Source organism: Rhineura floridana, chromosome 7 (genome assembly GCF_030035675.1).
Source record: "Rhineura floridana isolate rRhiFlo1 chromosome 7, rRhiFlo1.hap2, whole genome shotgun sequence".
Lineage (NCBI taxonomy): Eukaryota > Metazoa > Chordata > Lepidosauria > Squamata > Rhineuridae > Rhineura > Rhineura floridana.
The window spans coordinates 11166737-11184364 of record NC_084486.1 but is presented as its reverse complement, the minus strand read 5'-3'; the positions used below and the strand labels follow the sequence as shown (position 1 = coordinate 11184364).

General features: G+C 42.0%; 1 pseudogene; it reads right to left on the bottom strand.

Moving 5' to 3' along the window:
* Positions 1 to 6064: 6064 nt before the first annotated feature.
* On the bottom strand, positions 6065 to 6406 carry LOC133388613 (anaphase-promoting complex subunit 11-like; annotated as a pseudogene).
* Positions 6407 to 17628: the final 11222 nt, after the last annotated feature.

Below are 17628 nucleotides of genomic sequence, written 5' to 3'. Positions count from 1 at the left end.
CCAGTGCAAGCTAGCCAGAACAGGTGTTATGTGCTCAGACCGCTTGGTCCTCGTTATTAATCTGGCCGCCGCGTTTTGCACAAGCTGTAGCTTCCGAACTGTCTTCAAAGGTAACCCTACGTAGAGCGCATTGCAGTAGTCCAATCTCGAGGTTACCAGAGCATGTACAACTGATGTGAGGTCCTCCCTGCTCAGATAGGGACGTAGCTGTGCTACCAACCGAAGTTGGTAGAATGCATTCCGTGCCACCGAGGCTACTTGAGCCTCAAGTGACAGGGAAGGACCTAAAAAAACTCCCAGACTATGAACCCGTTTCTTGAGTTCCTCTTATTCATGGAGGACAGGGCTATCAATGGCTACTAGCCATGATGGCTGTGCTCTGCCACCCTAGTCAGAGGCAGCATGCTTCTGAAAACCAGTTGCCGGAAGCCTCAGGAGGGGAGAGTGTTCTTGCACTCGGGTCCTGCTTGCGGGCTTCCCCCAGGCACCTGGTTGGCCACTGTGAGAACAGGATGCTGGACTAGATGGGCCACTGGCCTGATCCAGCAGGCTCTTCTTATGTTCTTATGTTCTTATGAGGGGGAGTGTCCAGGACAGGGTGTATATCCACCATCTGATCAGAGAAACCACCCACCAACAGCATCTCAGTCTTGTCTGGATTAAGCCTCAGTTTGTTAGCTCTCATCCAGTCCATTATCGTGGCCAGGCAACGGTTCAGCACATTGACAGCCTCACCTGAAGAAGATGAAAAGGAGAAGTAGAGCTGCGTGTCATCAGCATACTGATGGCAGCGCACTCCAAAACTCCTGATGACTGCACCCAACGGCTTCATGTAGATGTTAAAAAGCATGGGAGAAAGAACTGACCCCTGCAGGACTCCACATTGGAGATCCCACGGTGTCGAGCAATGTTCCCCAAGCACTACCTTCTGGAGACAACCCGCCAAGTAGGAGCGGAACCACTGCCAAGCAGTACCTCCAACTCCCAGCTCTGCGAGCCTCTCCAGAAGAATACCATGGTCGATGGTATCAAAAGCCACTGAGAGATCAAGGAGAATCAACAGAGTTACACTCCCTCCGTCCATCTCCCGACATAGGTCATCATACAGGGCGACCAAGGCTGTCTCAGTGCCAAAACCGGGCCTAAAACCCGATTGAAATGGGTCTAGAAAATCGGTTTCATCCAATAGCGCCTGGAGCTGGCCAGCAACCACTCGTTCCAAGATCTTGCCCAGGAATGGAACATTCGCTACTGGTCTGTAGCTGTTGAGATTTTCTGGGTCCAAGGAAGGTTTTTTCAGAAGTGGTCTCACTGCCGGCTCTTTCAGACAGCCAGGGACCACTACCTCTCGTAAAGAGGCGTTTATCACTTCCCTGGCCCAGCCGGCTGTTCCATCCCTGCTAGTTTTTATTAGCCAAGAGGGGCAAGGATCCAGTACTGAAGTGGTTGCACGTACTTGTCCAAGCACCTTGTCCACGTCCTCGAGCTGAACCAACTGAAACTCATCCAATAAAACATGACAAGACTGTGCTCCGGACGCCTCATTCAAATCATCTGCTATAAACTGGGAGTCTAAGTCCCGGCGGATGCATAAGATCTTATTCTGGAAGTGTCCAGCAAACTCATTACAGCGGGATAGTGGCTCCTGGCTGTGTACTCAGGCTTGAGCCCAGGTATTTGTGAATTAACAGGGTATTTTTAAACACATACACCCAGAGCCTGACAAGTACCTGTAAGCCTCCAGGATGTACTGAAGGTTAAGGTGATAGCTGTTGGAAGAAAAGGAGGTTGAGGTTGAGAAAGAGAGCCTGTTCAAGTCCCTTATAGTAAATATTCTGAAGGGAGGGATTAGGATTGGGGAGATATGTGCTGTGTGGTTAAGAAACAATCCCCTCCCTGGCCCTGCACTGTACAGGGATGTTTCAGGAGAAAGGAAAGAAAACCCACTCTCATCCCTCCCTCTCTCTTCCCCCCTACATAGCTATAAAATGCTCAGATTTAAGGACCCCTAACCTAAGCCCTCTATTATTGTATATCACAGAAGGGGAAGTCCTCAAGGGATAGGAAAGAAAAAAGGCTAATTTTCCCTTTTTCCCCTCCTTAAAATTCCCACTCTCCCCAACACCACCGCTTCCATACCCCAACAAGTCTACAAGGTTTCTGTTCCAGGCTGGCTGGAGCCCTAAAAGAGGAGAAACTCCTCTTAAGGAGTGGGATACGTGACAACATATTGTTTCAGATACCACTTGTGAAGATACTATCAGACCAATTCTTTCAAAGATTATCATAAGTATTTTCATTGATATGAATCATGAATTATTTCATTAGGATGATGCTGTAATTTTCACATGATCTGGAAACCAAATGATATAACGCTTTCCCCCCTCTTGCTGCAAGGAAGCATTACATTTTTTGAGTTTAACTGAGAGTCTTGTCACTCCAAAAGCAGGATGTTGCTCTTGAATCTTTTTGTTTCGGTAGCAATTAATTCAAATCATTTCCAGCAAAATAGTTGAAATAATTGGCATGAATCATAATGTTGCCAGAACTTGATGATTAATTCACATTTAAACTGCTTATCAATATTAGTATGTGTGGGTGTGGGTGGGTGTTTCTGTGGGCATGTGCTCATGAGTGTGAAGAATCATGCTACAATTTTTTTTTTGCTTCTTATAATAAGTTTTTATTTAGCTTGATACGTTTCAGAGAAAAGCCTCCTTCATCAGCAGCTATGAACACTGTTTTGTTAAATCTTGAAAAGCCTTAAACTTATACATCTGAACACTAACAAATTATTCTTTTTGAGAGAGGATATGTATTTATTTTTAAATACAAAATCACATGATATAACTTATGCAACAATAAATGGCAAACATGCAAAGCATTCAAAACAAAAAAGATAAAGTAAAAATAAAATAAAAATTAAAAAGAACACAGAAAACAACCAACCTAATAAGCAAAACATAAAAATACAAAATGTTTCATCACACAGATGAATGACTTCAAACAAGTAGCCTTATTATTTATATACTTTTTCTCCATGAATTCATCTTTTCAGTAAAGGATTAAAAAAAATTATCACAAAACTCCTAGTACGATTTGCAGCTCCACCTATTCTGTATCTTATTAGCCCAATACATAACGAAAAGGTGCCCATCTTTCAATGAAATGATAATCTACTTGCCGACCTTCCCTCACTCTGTTGGTTAATAGTTTTGTAATCTAGTTATCGAGGGTTGGGGATTATTTTGTTCCACTTTAAGGTTATTGTGAGATGAGCAATTACTAACAGGTAAGTTGCAATTTTAATACCATCCGGGAATACTGATTTTTAATATGTCCCAGAAGAACTATCAAAGGGTTTGCTGGTAGACCATAACCTGTAATATATTACTCTACTAGTATTTCTACCCAAAATAGTTTTATTTTCAAACAGGACCAAAAAATGTGCAGGATATCTGCATGCACATCACCACATGTCCAACATTTGTTATTTAAGGTCACATATCATAGAATCATAGAATAGTAGAGTTGGAAGGGGCCTATAGGGCCATCGAGTCCAACCCCCTGCTCAATGCAGGAATACAAATCAAAGCATTCCCGACAGATGGCTGTCTAGCTGCCTCTTGAATGCCTCCAGTGTCGGAGAGCCCACTACCTCTCTAGGTAATTGGTTCCATAGTCGTATGGCTCTAACAGTTACAAAGTTTTTTTCCTGATGTCCAGTCGAAATCTGACTTCCTGCAACTTGAGCCCATTATTCCATGTCCTGCACTCTGGGACGATCAAGAACAGATCCCGGCCCTCCTCTATGTGACAACCTTTCATGTACTTGAAGAGTGCTATCATATTTCCCCTCAGTCTTCTCTTCTCCAGGCTAAACATGCCCAGTTCTTTCAGTCTTTCCTCATAGGGCTTTGTTTCCAGTCCCCTGATCATCTTTGTTGCCCTCCTCTGAACCCGTTCCAGTTTGTCTACATCCTTCTTGAAGTACGGAGACCAGAACTGGATGCAGTATTCAAGATGAGACCTAACCAGTGCTGAATAGAGGGGAACTAGTACTTCACACGATTTGGAAACTATACTTCTGTTAATGCAGCCTAATATAGCATTTGCCTTTTTTGTAGCTGCATCACACTGTTGGCTCATATTCAGCTTGTGATCAACGACAATTCCAAGATCCTTCTCACATGTCATACTGCTGAGCCAAGTATCCCCCATCTTATAACTGTGCATTTGGTTTCTTTTTCTTAAGTGCAGAACTTTGCATTTATCCTGTTGAATTTCATTCTGTTGTTTTCAGCCCAATGCTCCAGCCTATCAACATCCCTTTGAATTTTGTTTCTGTCTTCTATGGTATTAGCTATGACCCCAACTTTGTATCATCTGCAAATTTGATAAGCATGCTTTGTACCTCCTCATCCAAGTCATTAATAAAAATGTTGAAGAGCAGCGGGCCCAGGACCGAGCCCTATGGTACCCCACTCATTACCCTGCCCAGTTTGAGAAGGAATCATTCATAGGCACTCTTTGAGTACAATTCTGGAGCCAACTGTGGATCCACCTGATAGTTGTTCCACCCAGCCCACATTTAGCTAGCTTGCTAATCAGAATATCATGGGGTATTTTGTCAAAAGCTTTGCTGAAGTCGAGATATATTATGTCCACAGCATTCCCACAGTCTACAAGGGAGGTTACCCGATCAAAAAATGAGATGAGATTAGTTTGGCAGGATTTGTTCTTCATAAATCCATGTTGGCTCCTAGTAATCACTGCATTGCTTTCAAGGTGCTTACAGATTGGCTGCTTTATAATCTGCTCCAGAGTTTTTCCAGGGATTGATGTTAGGCTGACTGGTCTGTAGTTCCCCAGTTCCTCCTTTTTGCCCTTTTTGAAGATAGGGACAACATTAGTTCTCCTCCAGTCCTCCAGCACTTCACCAATCCTCCATGATTTTGCAAAGATAATAGACAGCGGTTCTGAGAGTTCTTCAGCCATTTCCTTCAATACTCTAGGATGCAGTTTATTGGGCCCTGGAGATTTGAACTCGTTCAAAGTGATTAGGTATTCCTTGACCATATATTTGATTCAACTTGGCTGGTGTAAGGTTCAATCTAAACAAAATGGTTTTTTTTGGGGGGGGAGAATCCTTTAAGGTAACCATTTGATTTGGAATGTTTTTCCATAACCAATTCCATGTAATTTCAAGAATGTGCTGTCCCCAATTTCTTTCCCAATTAGTCTGATAGTTATTTGTTGTTGTATTTAAGCTCGTAATTATTTTATACATCTTACTTAGGTTGTAATCCAAAACTTATCTACTCAGAAGTAAGCTCCATTGGGTTCAATGGGACTTACTTCCAGGTAAATGTTTATTGTAGCCTTAGTGGTTTATGTAATATATGCTTTGTTACTAGATCTTCAAACTGTGATTTTTCACACATTGGGCCATATTTAGTTACTATACTGTTTATTATGTTCCTGAGCTGGAGATACTGGAAATAAAGGGGGCATTCCCGTTATATTAACAATTTCCATATATAACTTGATCAATCCATTAGTCATTAACTTCACTATTTCAATTAGATGGTACCTTTTCCACTGAGTTAATTTTCCAAGAATAGTTGGATGTTCAATTATTACATTGTAGTATACTGCTATGCATGGAGACAGTCTCGACATACTTTCCTTCCATATTTATACCAAATATTAAACAAGTTTTTTAAAGCAAAAATTCTTATCTCTGTTATCTTTTTGAGGCCATAATAAAAATTTCAAGTCGGAAGTCAAATCACGTTGTTCAAGAATCAGAGATTTGTTATTTTGGTACCAAAATCTTACACAGCCACCTCAAAATACTTTGAGATATTTATTTATTCAATTTCTATGCCACCTTTTGGCCAAAAGGCCCTCAAGGCAGCTCACAAAAAATAAAAAATAAACACAAATACAAAATACACTTCAGCAGCTCTGGGAAGGCAGAAGGAATATAAAACACTGTATAAACAAGCAAGTTCTCCAAGCTTGGGGGAGGGGGAGGGTAATAAATCCCTAGAAAGTTTTATCAGTAGTCCATAAAATCCAAGGGTTGCAAGGGGAGGAAGAAATCTTGCCATGGAAATCTTGCCATGAAATCTTGCTTGAACTTCCACTCCTGTCGGCACATTGGAGAGTGCTGCTGGACTTGCTGGGAGTTAAGCCACTTGGGAATGCAATGCATGTGGAAACAGTGCGAACACTAACCCCACACCAGGGGACAGTCATCTCCTGGCACTTTACAGTCTGGGCAGCAGCCATTTTCAGCAAATGCCACAGTTCTCATCATTAGCAACCCAGAGCCAGGAGGCAACGCCATGCCAGCTCTTGATTTTTACTTTCATTATATCCAGACTACACACGAAGATAGTACCTTTGCACCCTAAGTCAACTCCCCCCGTACTGGAAGTCCCGCCCCCTGATGGGAATACATGGGAATGCCAATCCACCTTTTTCAAAGGCTCTAAACAAAGTCTTTTCAGTAACTCTTGGCTTTTTCCTACCCTATACAAAATAATTTTTGCCACTTAATAATGGTATTTGTAATGGGACATTTAAGAACAGGAACAAGATTTTAGGCAATATCGCCATTTTAACAGTTGCCATCTTTCTCATCCAGGATGGTGTTAGATGTACCCAGTCTTTCAAATCCTTTTTAACTCTTTGCATGAGTTATGACTGTACTCCATTAAGCTTTCTAAGTTTGGAGCTACTGTACAATAATTTTTTTAATGAATGTAGGAAAAATTATATTTCCTAAAAACACCACACTATTTTCCTCTAATAACTGCAAATTTAGCCTCATTATCTGTATAGTCTTTATACAGTCATACAACAGTGATAGATCTACCTACACAAGATTATTTCCACATTTAAAAAATACACATTTTCTTAAACTATAGAAACCCAAACTATTTTTAAAGTACATAATAGCACATCAAGGACCTCTAAGAGCTGAATTACATGCTTAACAAAATCATGTGGCAATGTCCTTCAGCTGTATCATTTCAGAATGCAAACTGGGTATTGCATTTTTAATGCTTTTCATCATAAAAAAAACCCCTGTACAAATAGTAAAGTAGCATATCAGGAAGCTTTTTGTGAGGGGAGCATTACATTTCTGGAGGACATATAAGAAAATGTGCACAATTTGGGGCCATCTAATGGTGCCATAGTGTATGGTTGTAATGTCAGAGCACTACCACCTCTTTAAATCCCTTGCATCAGCTCAGTTGATATAATAGCAGCAGTGGTCAACATTACTTGGATTTGATGTAGTTGCTGCATCCTTTGTTTCTCAAAGGAATTGTTGCTACCCTGAAACTTGTATCCCTTGTCAGCTTGCTGCCCAACTCTTGTTTAACCAAAGTTTCTGCCCTCTGTATATGGCACCTGTCACTTATTGGGCATTAAAGTGATCATGGAGAAGCCCTTACTTCTTACCTTAAAAGTGAATGTGTGCTCCCTCCAACAAATGATAAGGTATACTTATCTGTATCTCACTTCTCCATATGGTGAAAAGCTCCAAGGGCGGCACTACAGAGTTTAGTTTCCACTGGATGAGATAGCACTGAAGACTCACGGCATCTTTTGGAATGTTTGTTTTAATTACAAATATACATGCCGAGCTTATTGGAAGAAAACCAACAGTCTTACTGCAGGCAGCATATCAGCCAACCCTGCATTGGATCTCCAAAGAGAGCCTTTGTACCTAAGGTGTATCCCCTTTTATCCAATCCACATTTCTTGGCTTCTCTGTCTCCATCTCAGTTCAAATTGCAATTCTAGCTCCACCTCACAACGCTATTTTGGAAGAACCATCTGAATCCCCCTCATCACCATTTCTTGTGTTTTGACATTGTGAGATCCTTCTGTATTGCAAGCGCCGCTAGTGTAAAGATAGATGAAGATAGTTTCACATTTTTAAGTTAAACATTGTGGTTAATGTATTTGAGAGGAAATCATATTTAAGATGAAGATTTTTAAACAGGAGCAGTTTTAATTTATACAATTCCAGCTACATCGTTTCCAGGTTGTCCATTTGTCTGTCAAAACACAGTGCTACTGACTACTGGGTAGCTGTTGGCATCATATACCCCTTGCAATAAATAAGCAGCAGTCACATTTAATTGGGCCACAATGTATTATTCATGAAGTATGTTTTCATGATGATTTTGGCATTCATTAAGGGAGAAGAAGGGCAGCAAACTTTCTTGGTCGAAGGCAACAGAGTTTTAAACATAAGACTCAACCTCGTTTGAAAAGTGAGCAATTAAGAGCTGCCCTGGTAAAAAGGCAGAGGAATTAGAGAGAAACCAAGGAAAGGGAAATAAATTATTCTTGGCTAGTTTAAGAAATAAACACATTGGAAGAGGACAGCAGCATCTGTTGTTCAAAAGTAACACCTTTGTCGGGAGGTGGTGGAAAGAAAATCATGGCAAAAGAAAACAAGGTTATTATTGTATGTGTTATTGTACACTACCCTGGGATCTGTTTGGATGAAGGGCAGTTTAGAAATTTAAAACAAACAAATAAATATAACACTAAGGGCCTTGCCTGCATTCTGAAATCTCAAAGCCACAGGGCTATTTCAGAAATTACATACTGGTAAACCCAGGTTTGCTATTGCATGCACACACAGCAGGGAACTGCAGACAGTCATGGCTTCTTGATAAGGGTATCTGTACAATACACATGTTTTTCAGTGCCCTGATCTATTTAACTAGTTATTACTACTCTGATTTCATTTCAATGGGGCAAGTATGGCTAACCTAAACTGAACTGAAGCCAGTATTTCCTGCCCCACAGACACACACACACATTCTTCCACATGTCCAGTGTTACTACAATTTCTAACTCCCCCTTTTTTCTACTCCACTCTTCCTCCCAAAGTATCATAAATATGGTTCCCAGACAGTCTCCCATCCAGGCTTGCAAAGCTAGACCTTTGTAGAAGAACTTCTTGTGCCTTTGGAGCATGATCTAGGACAAACATTTAGTTATTTGCATGTAAAATACTGACGACTAAATGATATTTGGTTCACTTCAAAACATGTATGCAGAATAAAGACTGTTGACATTTCTACAATACTGAAATTTATTGTTTAAATAGCAAAATTTCCTTGCAAAAGGTTGCATTGCCATTAGCTGTTGTCTTTTTTTCTTCCACTAAACAACCAAAGATGACATTTGTGTTCAAAATCAATTAAATAAAAAAATACTTTTCATATTTCCTTAGGCTGTCATTATTCATTCTTGCTCTTATAAAAAGAAACTCTCTCTCTCTCTCTCTCTCTCTCTCTCTCTCTCTCTCTCTCTGTGTGTGTGTGTGTGTGTGTGTGTATAAAAAATAGAGAAATTAGAGGTGAGACAAATACAGCCTGGGGCTCTCTCTGCTGCAGCTGATTTTGGCAGAACTGCTAAACAACATATTCAATAGAGCATAATTTAATTTGGATCAGAAAATCAAACTTCCAATTCTAACAGGATTGGCTGTAAAACTCTTTATTTAAAGTCTGAGGTCTAAATTTTGAAATGGAAATGGTAAGATTTTGCAGTTTTCAGTACAAATTGTATGTCCTGATAGGGTGAGAATAAAGCCTTTTTCAGCACCAACCAATACTTGTCTACTCTGCTACTACAACTCCCTAAGTGCCATTTAATGAGTTCATTGGTGCTTACTCCAGGATTGTAGACTGACAGGGCAATATTACAGAGGCTGGTGGTGGGGAGCGACTGTGGTAGAGGAACCACCATTTTAAAAACCCTAGTGGAAGCAAACTGCCCATGAGAATTGAGTGTAGCTCTTTACCTGTGTTTCCCTCCTCCTTCGTCCTGACCAGTTCCTCTTTTTTAAAACAACAACAACAAATCTAACTATGCCAGCTTCAGGACTGACTTAGTTTGCCCTCAGTCTGGAGGTATATCTGGAGAATGAGGTTTCTTTGGATCTGGAAGATCTAAAGCCTCCCCACTTCTGCTGTCTTTTTGACGCTGCCCTTAGAACACCACTGTCCTGCCCGAAGCCGAGAAATTCAGACACACTTGGTTCTGTGAGTTTTCCTCTTTTTATTAAGGCTACAGCAACTTCAAAAGCACCTAACTATGCTTTCTAGGAACTAATTTCCCTAACTAACTCTGACTAAGCATGTCTTCATAGCCACAGATGTTAACACAGCAAAGAACACCCCCATGTGCCTCCTTAAGAAGGCTTGACTTTTGGAGGCTCTGGCTCCCCCTTAAGCCCGGATGTTGGTCTTCGCGCCTCAGTAGCCATCGAGAACGGGGCGAAGGGGGGTGGATCTCAGCTTCCCCCTCTGGGGCTAGCAACCTGCTCTGGCGTGGGAAGTGGCTGGGCACCTGGCTGGGGATCAGCAAGCTGACAAGGTGGCACCTGAGACATGGGTGAGGGGTGTGTGTCCATAGTAGCAGTCTCTGACAGCTCGCACTGTGCATCCGGGGGGGCAGGTGACTGAGTGCACTGTACACTCTCTTCCCTCAGCTCATTGACCCAGCATCCAGTGGCTTCCCAGCTGCCTTTTCTGGGAGCTTAGAATTACTCTCTCCAGAAATGTTATCATGAAGAGCAGAAAGGCACTCAGGGCGAGTGAAGTCATAAGCCAAAGTGAAGAGCCAATATGTTTAAAGTTATTTTAATGTATTTAAAATGTTAATGAAATTAAAAATTAATAAAATTTAAAAGTGCCAAGTGCCCACCTGCTTGTCAGCCATCTCAAGCAACAGAAATGTTTGCCTCAGTGGCCATTATACCTGGTCATTAAACACTGCTGTAACTTCATGAAGAATTAGTGCTGGAATGTGCTTGCTTTCCTTTTTCTTCCACATCCCTTAAAATACAGCTTTTGTATCATGTCAAAGTATAAGGTGTGGGCAGGAACGGTCTTTTTTATCTTTGTGTATGCCAAGAAAGCTTAGGTGCTTTACAAATAAATAATTTTGACTAATTTCAGTGACTTTGAACTCCAGGCTCCAGGCCCTTGATAATTTTGATTGCCCTTTTCTGAGCCCTTTCCAGCTCTGCAATATCCTTTCTGAGGTGACGCCACTAGAGGTGGAAAGATCTGTCAATTCTGATTCTCTCCATTTCTCATTTTTCCAATCTTAAATTCAGTTCTCCACATTTTTGTAGCAATTTGTGGATTTTTTTTAAAATCCTCATGAAAAGTCTTTAGCATTTTAGTGTGAATTTCTCCTAATAAACACATGTTGTATGCTCTTTTCAACTCATTTGAAATGTGGTGTTGGAAGAGAGCTTTGCGGATACCATGGACTGCGAAAAAGACCAATAACTGGGTGTTAGAGCAAATTAAACCAGAACTGTCACTAGAAGCTAAAATGATGAAGCTGAGGTTATCATACTTTGGTCACATCATGAGAAGACATGATTCACTAGAAAAGACAATAATGCTGGGGAAAACAGAAGGGAGTAGAAAAAGAGGAAGGCCAAACAGGAGATGGATTGATTCCATAAAGGAAGCCACAGACCTGAACTTCCAAGATCTGAACAGGGTGGTCCATGACAGATGCTCTTGGAGGTCGCTGACAACAACGTATGCTAACAACAACATATGCTGTTTTGACTAATGTATACAAATTTGCAAGCCAAAATGCATGTTTGTTATTTTTTACTAATATATTCATCTTGAAGCATACTTTTATCTAATATGTGATTTTTTGTAACCATTGTTTTGTTGGAGAACCACAACATTTGGATACGTGCAAATTTCAAAGGATGGCTGTGTTTCAGTTCTCATATTGTTTTGGAAAGTGCAAACTTGATAGATTTGTATTTAAATGTGACTGAATCGAATTTCTCCCCCATCCCTAGAGGAGAGCAGAAGTGAGCACAGAACTTGAAGTGCAGTTACACCATAGATATTTTCAATCCTGTTCCTAAGGATCCTTAACATGAAATTGACTTTTTCACAGCGGCTGCACTCTGAGTTGACATCTTCATTGAACCACAACCCCAAGGTCACATTCCTGGTCGGTCGTGATCTGTGTGTGTGTGTACTGAATCTTGTTTGAGAAATTCCCACCCCGTTTCCACACACAGACCATCCCACAAAACCACTATCACCATTCTTATTTCAGTCTTAGAGCATGGCTGGGGAAAGATCAGGTTTGAATGGTTGGGGAAACATTTTCAGGGAGAAACAGCAGTCAGGGGAAGGGTTTAGTTTCCGTTCAAGCCTCTTGATTCTCGCCTGCAAATGCCCCCATTAACATGATGAGCCAAACATGGAGGTAAACGTGGAGTTAGTAATCCATGTTTGCCTTGCAGTTCTGTTCCACTAGGTGAGCACAACCCAAACCAGAGTCAGACATGAGCAGGACTTTTGGCAGCTCTGAGTGGAGCTCAATGGAGATCGGGCTGGATGCGTACCCTTGAATGTTGCTTCAGTAATGGTCTGGAGTTCGCTGAGAGTTCAAGGAGGCTGTAGCTCTGTGTCAGGAGCTGCTGGAATCTCTGCAGTTATTCCCTGTGGTGAGCCACTGAACTGGCACTCTTTCCAGACTGACCATTGGATCTTTCTGGGTGGAAAGAAGTATCAAAGACTTCCCTTTCCAACTGAGCTTTGCTCAAGCAACGAGGTCTTCCTGAACTCTGGAGTGATCCTTTATTCTTGGTTGGTGATTTGTGCTGCTTCCCGATTTGCTCTCTAGTTGTGCCTTACTCTTTGATTCTGACTCCTGGCTGGCACCTTGATCCTGATTCCTGCTTTGTCCTTTGGTCCTGCATTGCTAATCAGTTCTGACCACTGGCCTCATGGCTTTAGGACATGGCTCCTGACTCACCTCAGGTCCCAAGTCCCATTCCTGACATTCTGCCTAGGTGGTTAGCTACCACACACATACACACACACTTGGGAAAAGCCTCCTATATGTGAAGGGGCCTAGCCTGCTTTTTTTAAAGCAATGATTCTAATGGCAGTGGGAGTGGTTATGACTTGACTACAGTTTCTAGGATGGAGGCCTCAGATCTGAATATGATGGCAAGGCAACTTCCTCAGACCAAGGGGGTGGCAATAGAATCAGTTCTGACGGTTTTGCGCTCCAGGACCTGGAAGTGGGGTCACCTGGGTTTGGGCTAAGGGCAAATCCCTCCTCCACTCCACCTCTTCATCATAGTCTACAGCTTCATCCCCTGAGCATGAGGAACCTGACCCTGTGTGATGTAACTGATACAGGAAAAAGTGCATCTTGCAATAATATACAATTGCAATACATTAGAAATCCCTAAACTCCCAACTTTACAATGGCACAATACTATAAAAACACTGTGGTAACACTACCACTATCTTTTTTTAAAGCATTTGGAAAGAAAGGGGGGTTGTTCTTTTAGATCCTTCCCTGTCACTGGAGGCTCAAGTAGCCTCGGTGGCACGGAATGCGTTCCACCATCTTCGGTTGGTAGCCCAGCTACGTCCCTATCTGAGCAGGGAGGACCTCACATCAGTGGTACATGCTCTGGTAACCTCACGTTTGGATTACTGCAATGCGCTCTACGTAGGGCTGCCTCTGAAGACAGTTCGGAAGCTACAGCTTGTGCAAAACGCGGCTGCCAGATTGATAACGAGGACCAAGCGGTCCGAACACATAACACCTCTTCTGGCCCGCTTGCACTGGCTTCCAATTTGCTTCTGAGCCAGATTCAAAGTGCTGTTTTTGACCTATAAAGCCTTATACGGCATGGGACCACAGTACTTGTTGGAATGCCTCTCCCAATATGAACCTGCCCGTACACTGTGCTCTACATCGAAGGCCCTCCTCCGAGCTCCGACCCACAGAGAAGCTTGGAGGGTGGTAACAAGAACTAGGGCCTTCTCAGTGGTGGCCCCTGAACTGTGGAACAATCTCCCCGATGACGTGCCCTTGGCGCCGTTGCTGCTGTCTTTTCGGCGCCAGGTTAAAACCTTCCTCTTTTCCAGAGCTTTTAATCTAACTTAATTCAGTTTTAAAGTGTGTTGTAATTGTTTTTAGATCTTTTATTCTCTGTACTTTTGCTGTATGGTATTATTGGATTTTATTGTATATATTTGTATTGCTTGTTGTTCACCGCCCAGAGAGCTATGCTAGTGGGGCGGTATAAAAATTTAATAAATAATAAATAAATACATAATAATAATAATAATCCATACAGAGATTTTCTAATTTGGCCCATAGCTATGATTACTGAAGCCGTCAACCTAGTTAAGGCTGCAATCTTAAACACACACATGAGTAAGCCTCATTGAACACAACTGCGCTTGCTTGTGTGTAGAAAGACATAAGGTTGTGTTCTAAGTCTTATTATCAGTCAAGACTTTGACTTTCCATCAATTAATTATTTGATGAAAAATGGCAAGTACTTATTAAAAAAGGTATCACAGAAGGTACCATCTTTGCAAAGGTATTCCCCCTGAGTATTGTTCCAAAATGTCTGGGTTAATTGGAATGCCACCAAAATAAAATCTCACATTTTCCCCACCAGTCTTACAAATTTTGATTCTACCTGTGCCACCAATTTGTGACATAGCTGGGGGGTCCTTAAGAGAGTTCTTACCCCTTCCTGTACCCTAACATCTTCTTGGGTTCACTTATCTGCATGTTTAGAAGATTAAAGTATTGAATCGAAAAAGACCATTTCACACCATTGAAATTGGCTTGCTTTATCTATATTTCAGGGATAAAGTGGGAGAGGAATTGGAGGGGGGAGAAAGATGAAATCTATTTTTGGGCATCTAAGTCCTCCATCTTTATCACTAGGATTAAACCCACAACTGGATACCGTAATGGATTGTTAGATGCCACCACCTATTGAATATAGAGCAGTAACAGCATGGCTAAAAGGCCTAAGGCAAGGATGTGTCTGTGGGGTGAGAGACAATAGATTGTTAAGGATCCTCTTGAATTAAACCACACCACCTCTACTTCAACCAAACAATTTATTAACAACATATACAGAACATGGTATTGCACTCAGTTTAAATAAACAATAAAAGTCTGTTCTAACTACAGAACGTGCCCTAGTGATTAACATTAGACAGGTAGTTTTTCTTACATGCTGCAGCACTAGCTGAGCCTGGAATCAGCAGTCTCATTTTGTACCCTCTGGCAGATGAACAGCAGCATGGACTTCATGAAGCTTCATCAGTTAACTGCAACGGAAAACTCAAGCACGGGACCAGGATAAGCATGTACAGTACAGATCTTTCACAGTTGCCTAAACTGTACCAGATTGTTAGCCGGGATGAAACAAAAGTCTGGAAGTAACATTGGGGCCTTGTGGTGCACCAAACGTTCAAATGTAAACATTTTAGGCATTTTCTGTAATTTAACCTTAAAGTTCCCAACTCTCTGTGAAACATATAAATTAGCATTTGCAAATGTTATGAAAGCATGTGTCCTCTTGTTAGTGATGCATATACTCTTTTTTTGGCAAAATGTTTAACTATCCAACCTATAACTAAGGGTGAAGACAGATGTGATAGTTTCAGTGTGCTGGAAGAGACTTGCATAAATGCTGTTTTCAGGGAGGTGAATGTCTGTTCAACCCTCTCTCTCCACACTTAAACTGTTGTATCTGGCTCCAACATAATGAAAATTTGTGGGAGATACCACAATTATCACAAAAATTCAACAAAGTAACAGCTAGGGATACATGACTCTGAAGACAGAATGGCAACAGACATGCTCTTGGTTTTTCTAAAGTAGCTTCTGTTTTAATCACCAAAGGGCGATTTCCAACATAGTAGAAGATAGCATGCAACTGAAAGACGAGTGTTATCATCCAGTATGTGGCTGGAATTGACTCTGATGTGCAACTTCAGAGGTAAAGACTGTGCATTCCAAACAATAATATTGGGGTTACATTTGTGCACACTTTCATGTAGAACTTCAAAGGGCAAGCCTATACCCAGTTTGTGTGAGTTCTGAGGCCCCAGAGAGCCCATAGGCCTCCTTACCCCCCACCTATTTGATACCTGTGTCAGAAGCTGCTGCTATTCCTCCTTTCATCATCAAGTACACACCCACAGGTGAGGGGAAAGGGGACATTGCCACCAGATCTGCCCAAGATCTGTGACAAGTCCACAAGATCTATGTCAAGCCTGTGAGGCCAGACACAAAGCCTGCAGGTGAACAGCAAGGTTTTGGCTGAAGCAGCAACAGAGTTGGGCGGGCGGGCAGGCAGGCAAACTAGCTAGCCTAGGCCTCATGAGATCAATAACTGGATAGCTAGATTTCTAAGAGGACTGAGGTCAGTGAGCAGCAATAAGAGGCAGCTAGATTCTACATTTACAAGGCCCTGCCCACCACCATCACATCAGGCTCCCTGTTTCCTATTGCCTGCAGTAGGGGTTACTGGGCCAATGGAGACTCATAGTCCTCATCCTCTACAGAAATGGCCAGTCCATCAGAGCAAACACCATTCCTCTGTGAGGTAAGTGGCACAATGAAACAACATAGAAAGCAGAATGTGCCAGCCCTGCTGGAAGACAGCCCTTGTTACTGCTTCATGATACTACTTGTAATTAGACCCAGCTGGACTACCAAGGCAGTAGTTGGCTCGGTGGAAGTATCCCTCCTGAACTGAAACAACTTAAAAGGCAGGTTGTGCATGGGAGGGGAGTTGCCGTTTGGGTAAGGTTACTGCAAGGGCACTACCCCCTGAGACCTTGTTTATGCTCTCCCCACCAGTCTGGATATGTCCCTTGGTGAGAGCATGTGGAAGGAAAGTTATTGGCTCCCATGTGGAGTGAGAATGCAGAATATTGATGAGTATAAGCCCCCTCTGGCTGAGAGCTAGGGTGACAGTGCCTGTGCTACCTGAGATGGGGCAGGGTCCTTGAATGTTAGAAGATTGAGTCTTGGATCCCAACTATTAGATACAAGTGTTTCATTGGAACATGGTGAAGTTTTGTATGCTTCTATTGAATTTTGTGTTAATATTATTCTTTCATCTGTTTAGTTGAAGCCAGTGGTTCCCAAATGTTTTTTTCCCACAGACCACTTGAAAATTGCAGAGGGTTTTGGCAAACAGCCTAGTTATTTTTCCACCTGTTGTAGCAATTTTACTGTGCTGTGCTAGATGCTGTATGATTTTTACAGACACAGTGCGGACCACCTGAATGAAGCTCGCAGATCACCGGTGGTCCATAGTCTAAACTAGCTTATTTGTATTGCTATATGCAATGCAATTTTTTAAATATTTATTTACTGATATTATGATTATTTCTAATTGTTTCCAATATAGGTTTTGCATTGTTGTTCATTTGATATGAACAACACTTCTTGTGGAAAAGTGTAATACAACTAAACAGATGATAAAGTTGGCTTGGCTGCGGCTGGCATCCCTCGGGTTTGATGCCAGGCATTGGTGATGTCTAGATACAGGTGGAGATAGTACTAAGTGGATGTGTTGTGTGGGTGAAGCTTCCAATGGCCATCAGTTCGGACTGTTCTTAAAAAGGACAGCAGTCCAGGACTCTGGCCCTCCTTAAATTACCAGCACACTTTTCATACCCAAAGCTCCTTAAAAGGCCAAATGTCTCTTCACAGTCTTCAAGGGCCAGCAGCCTCCTTGGAGGA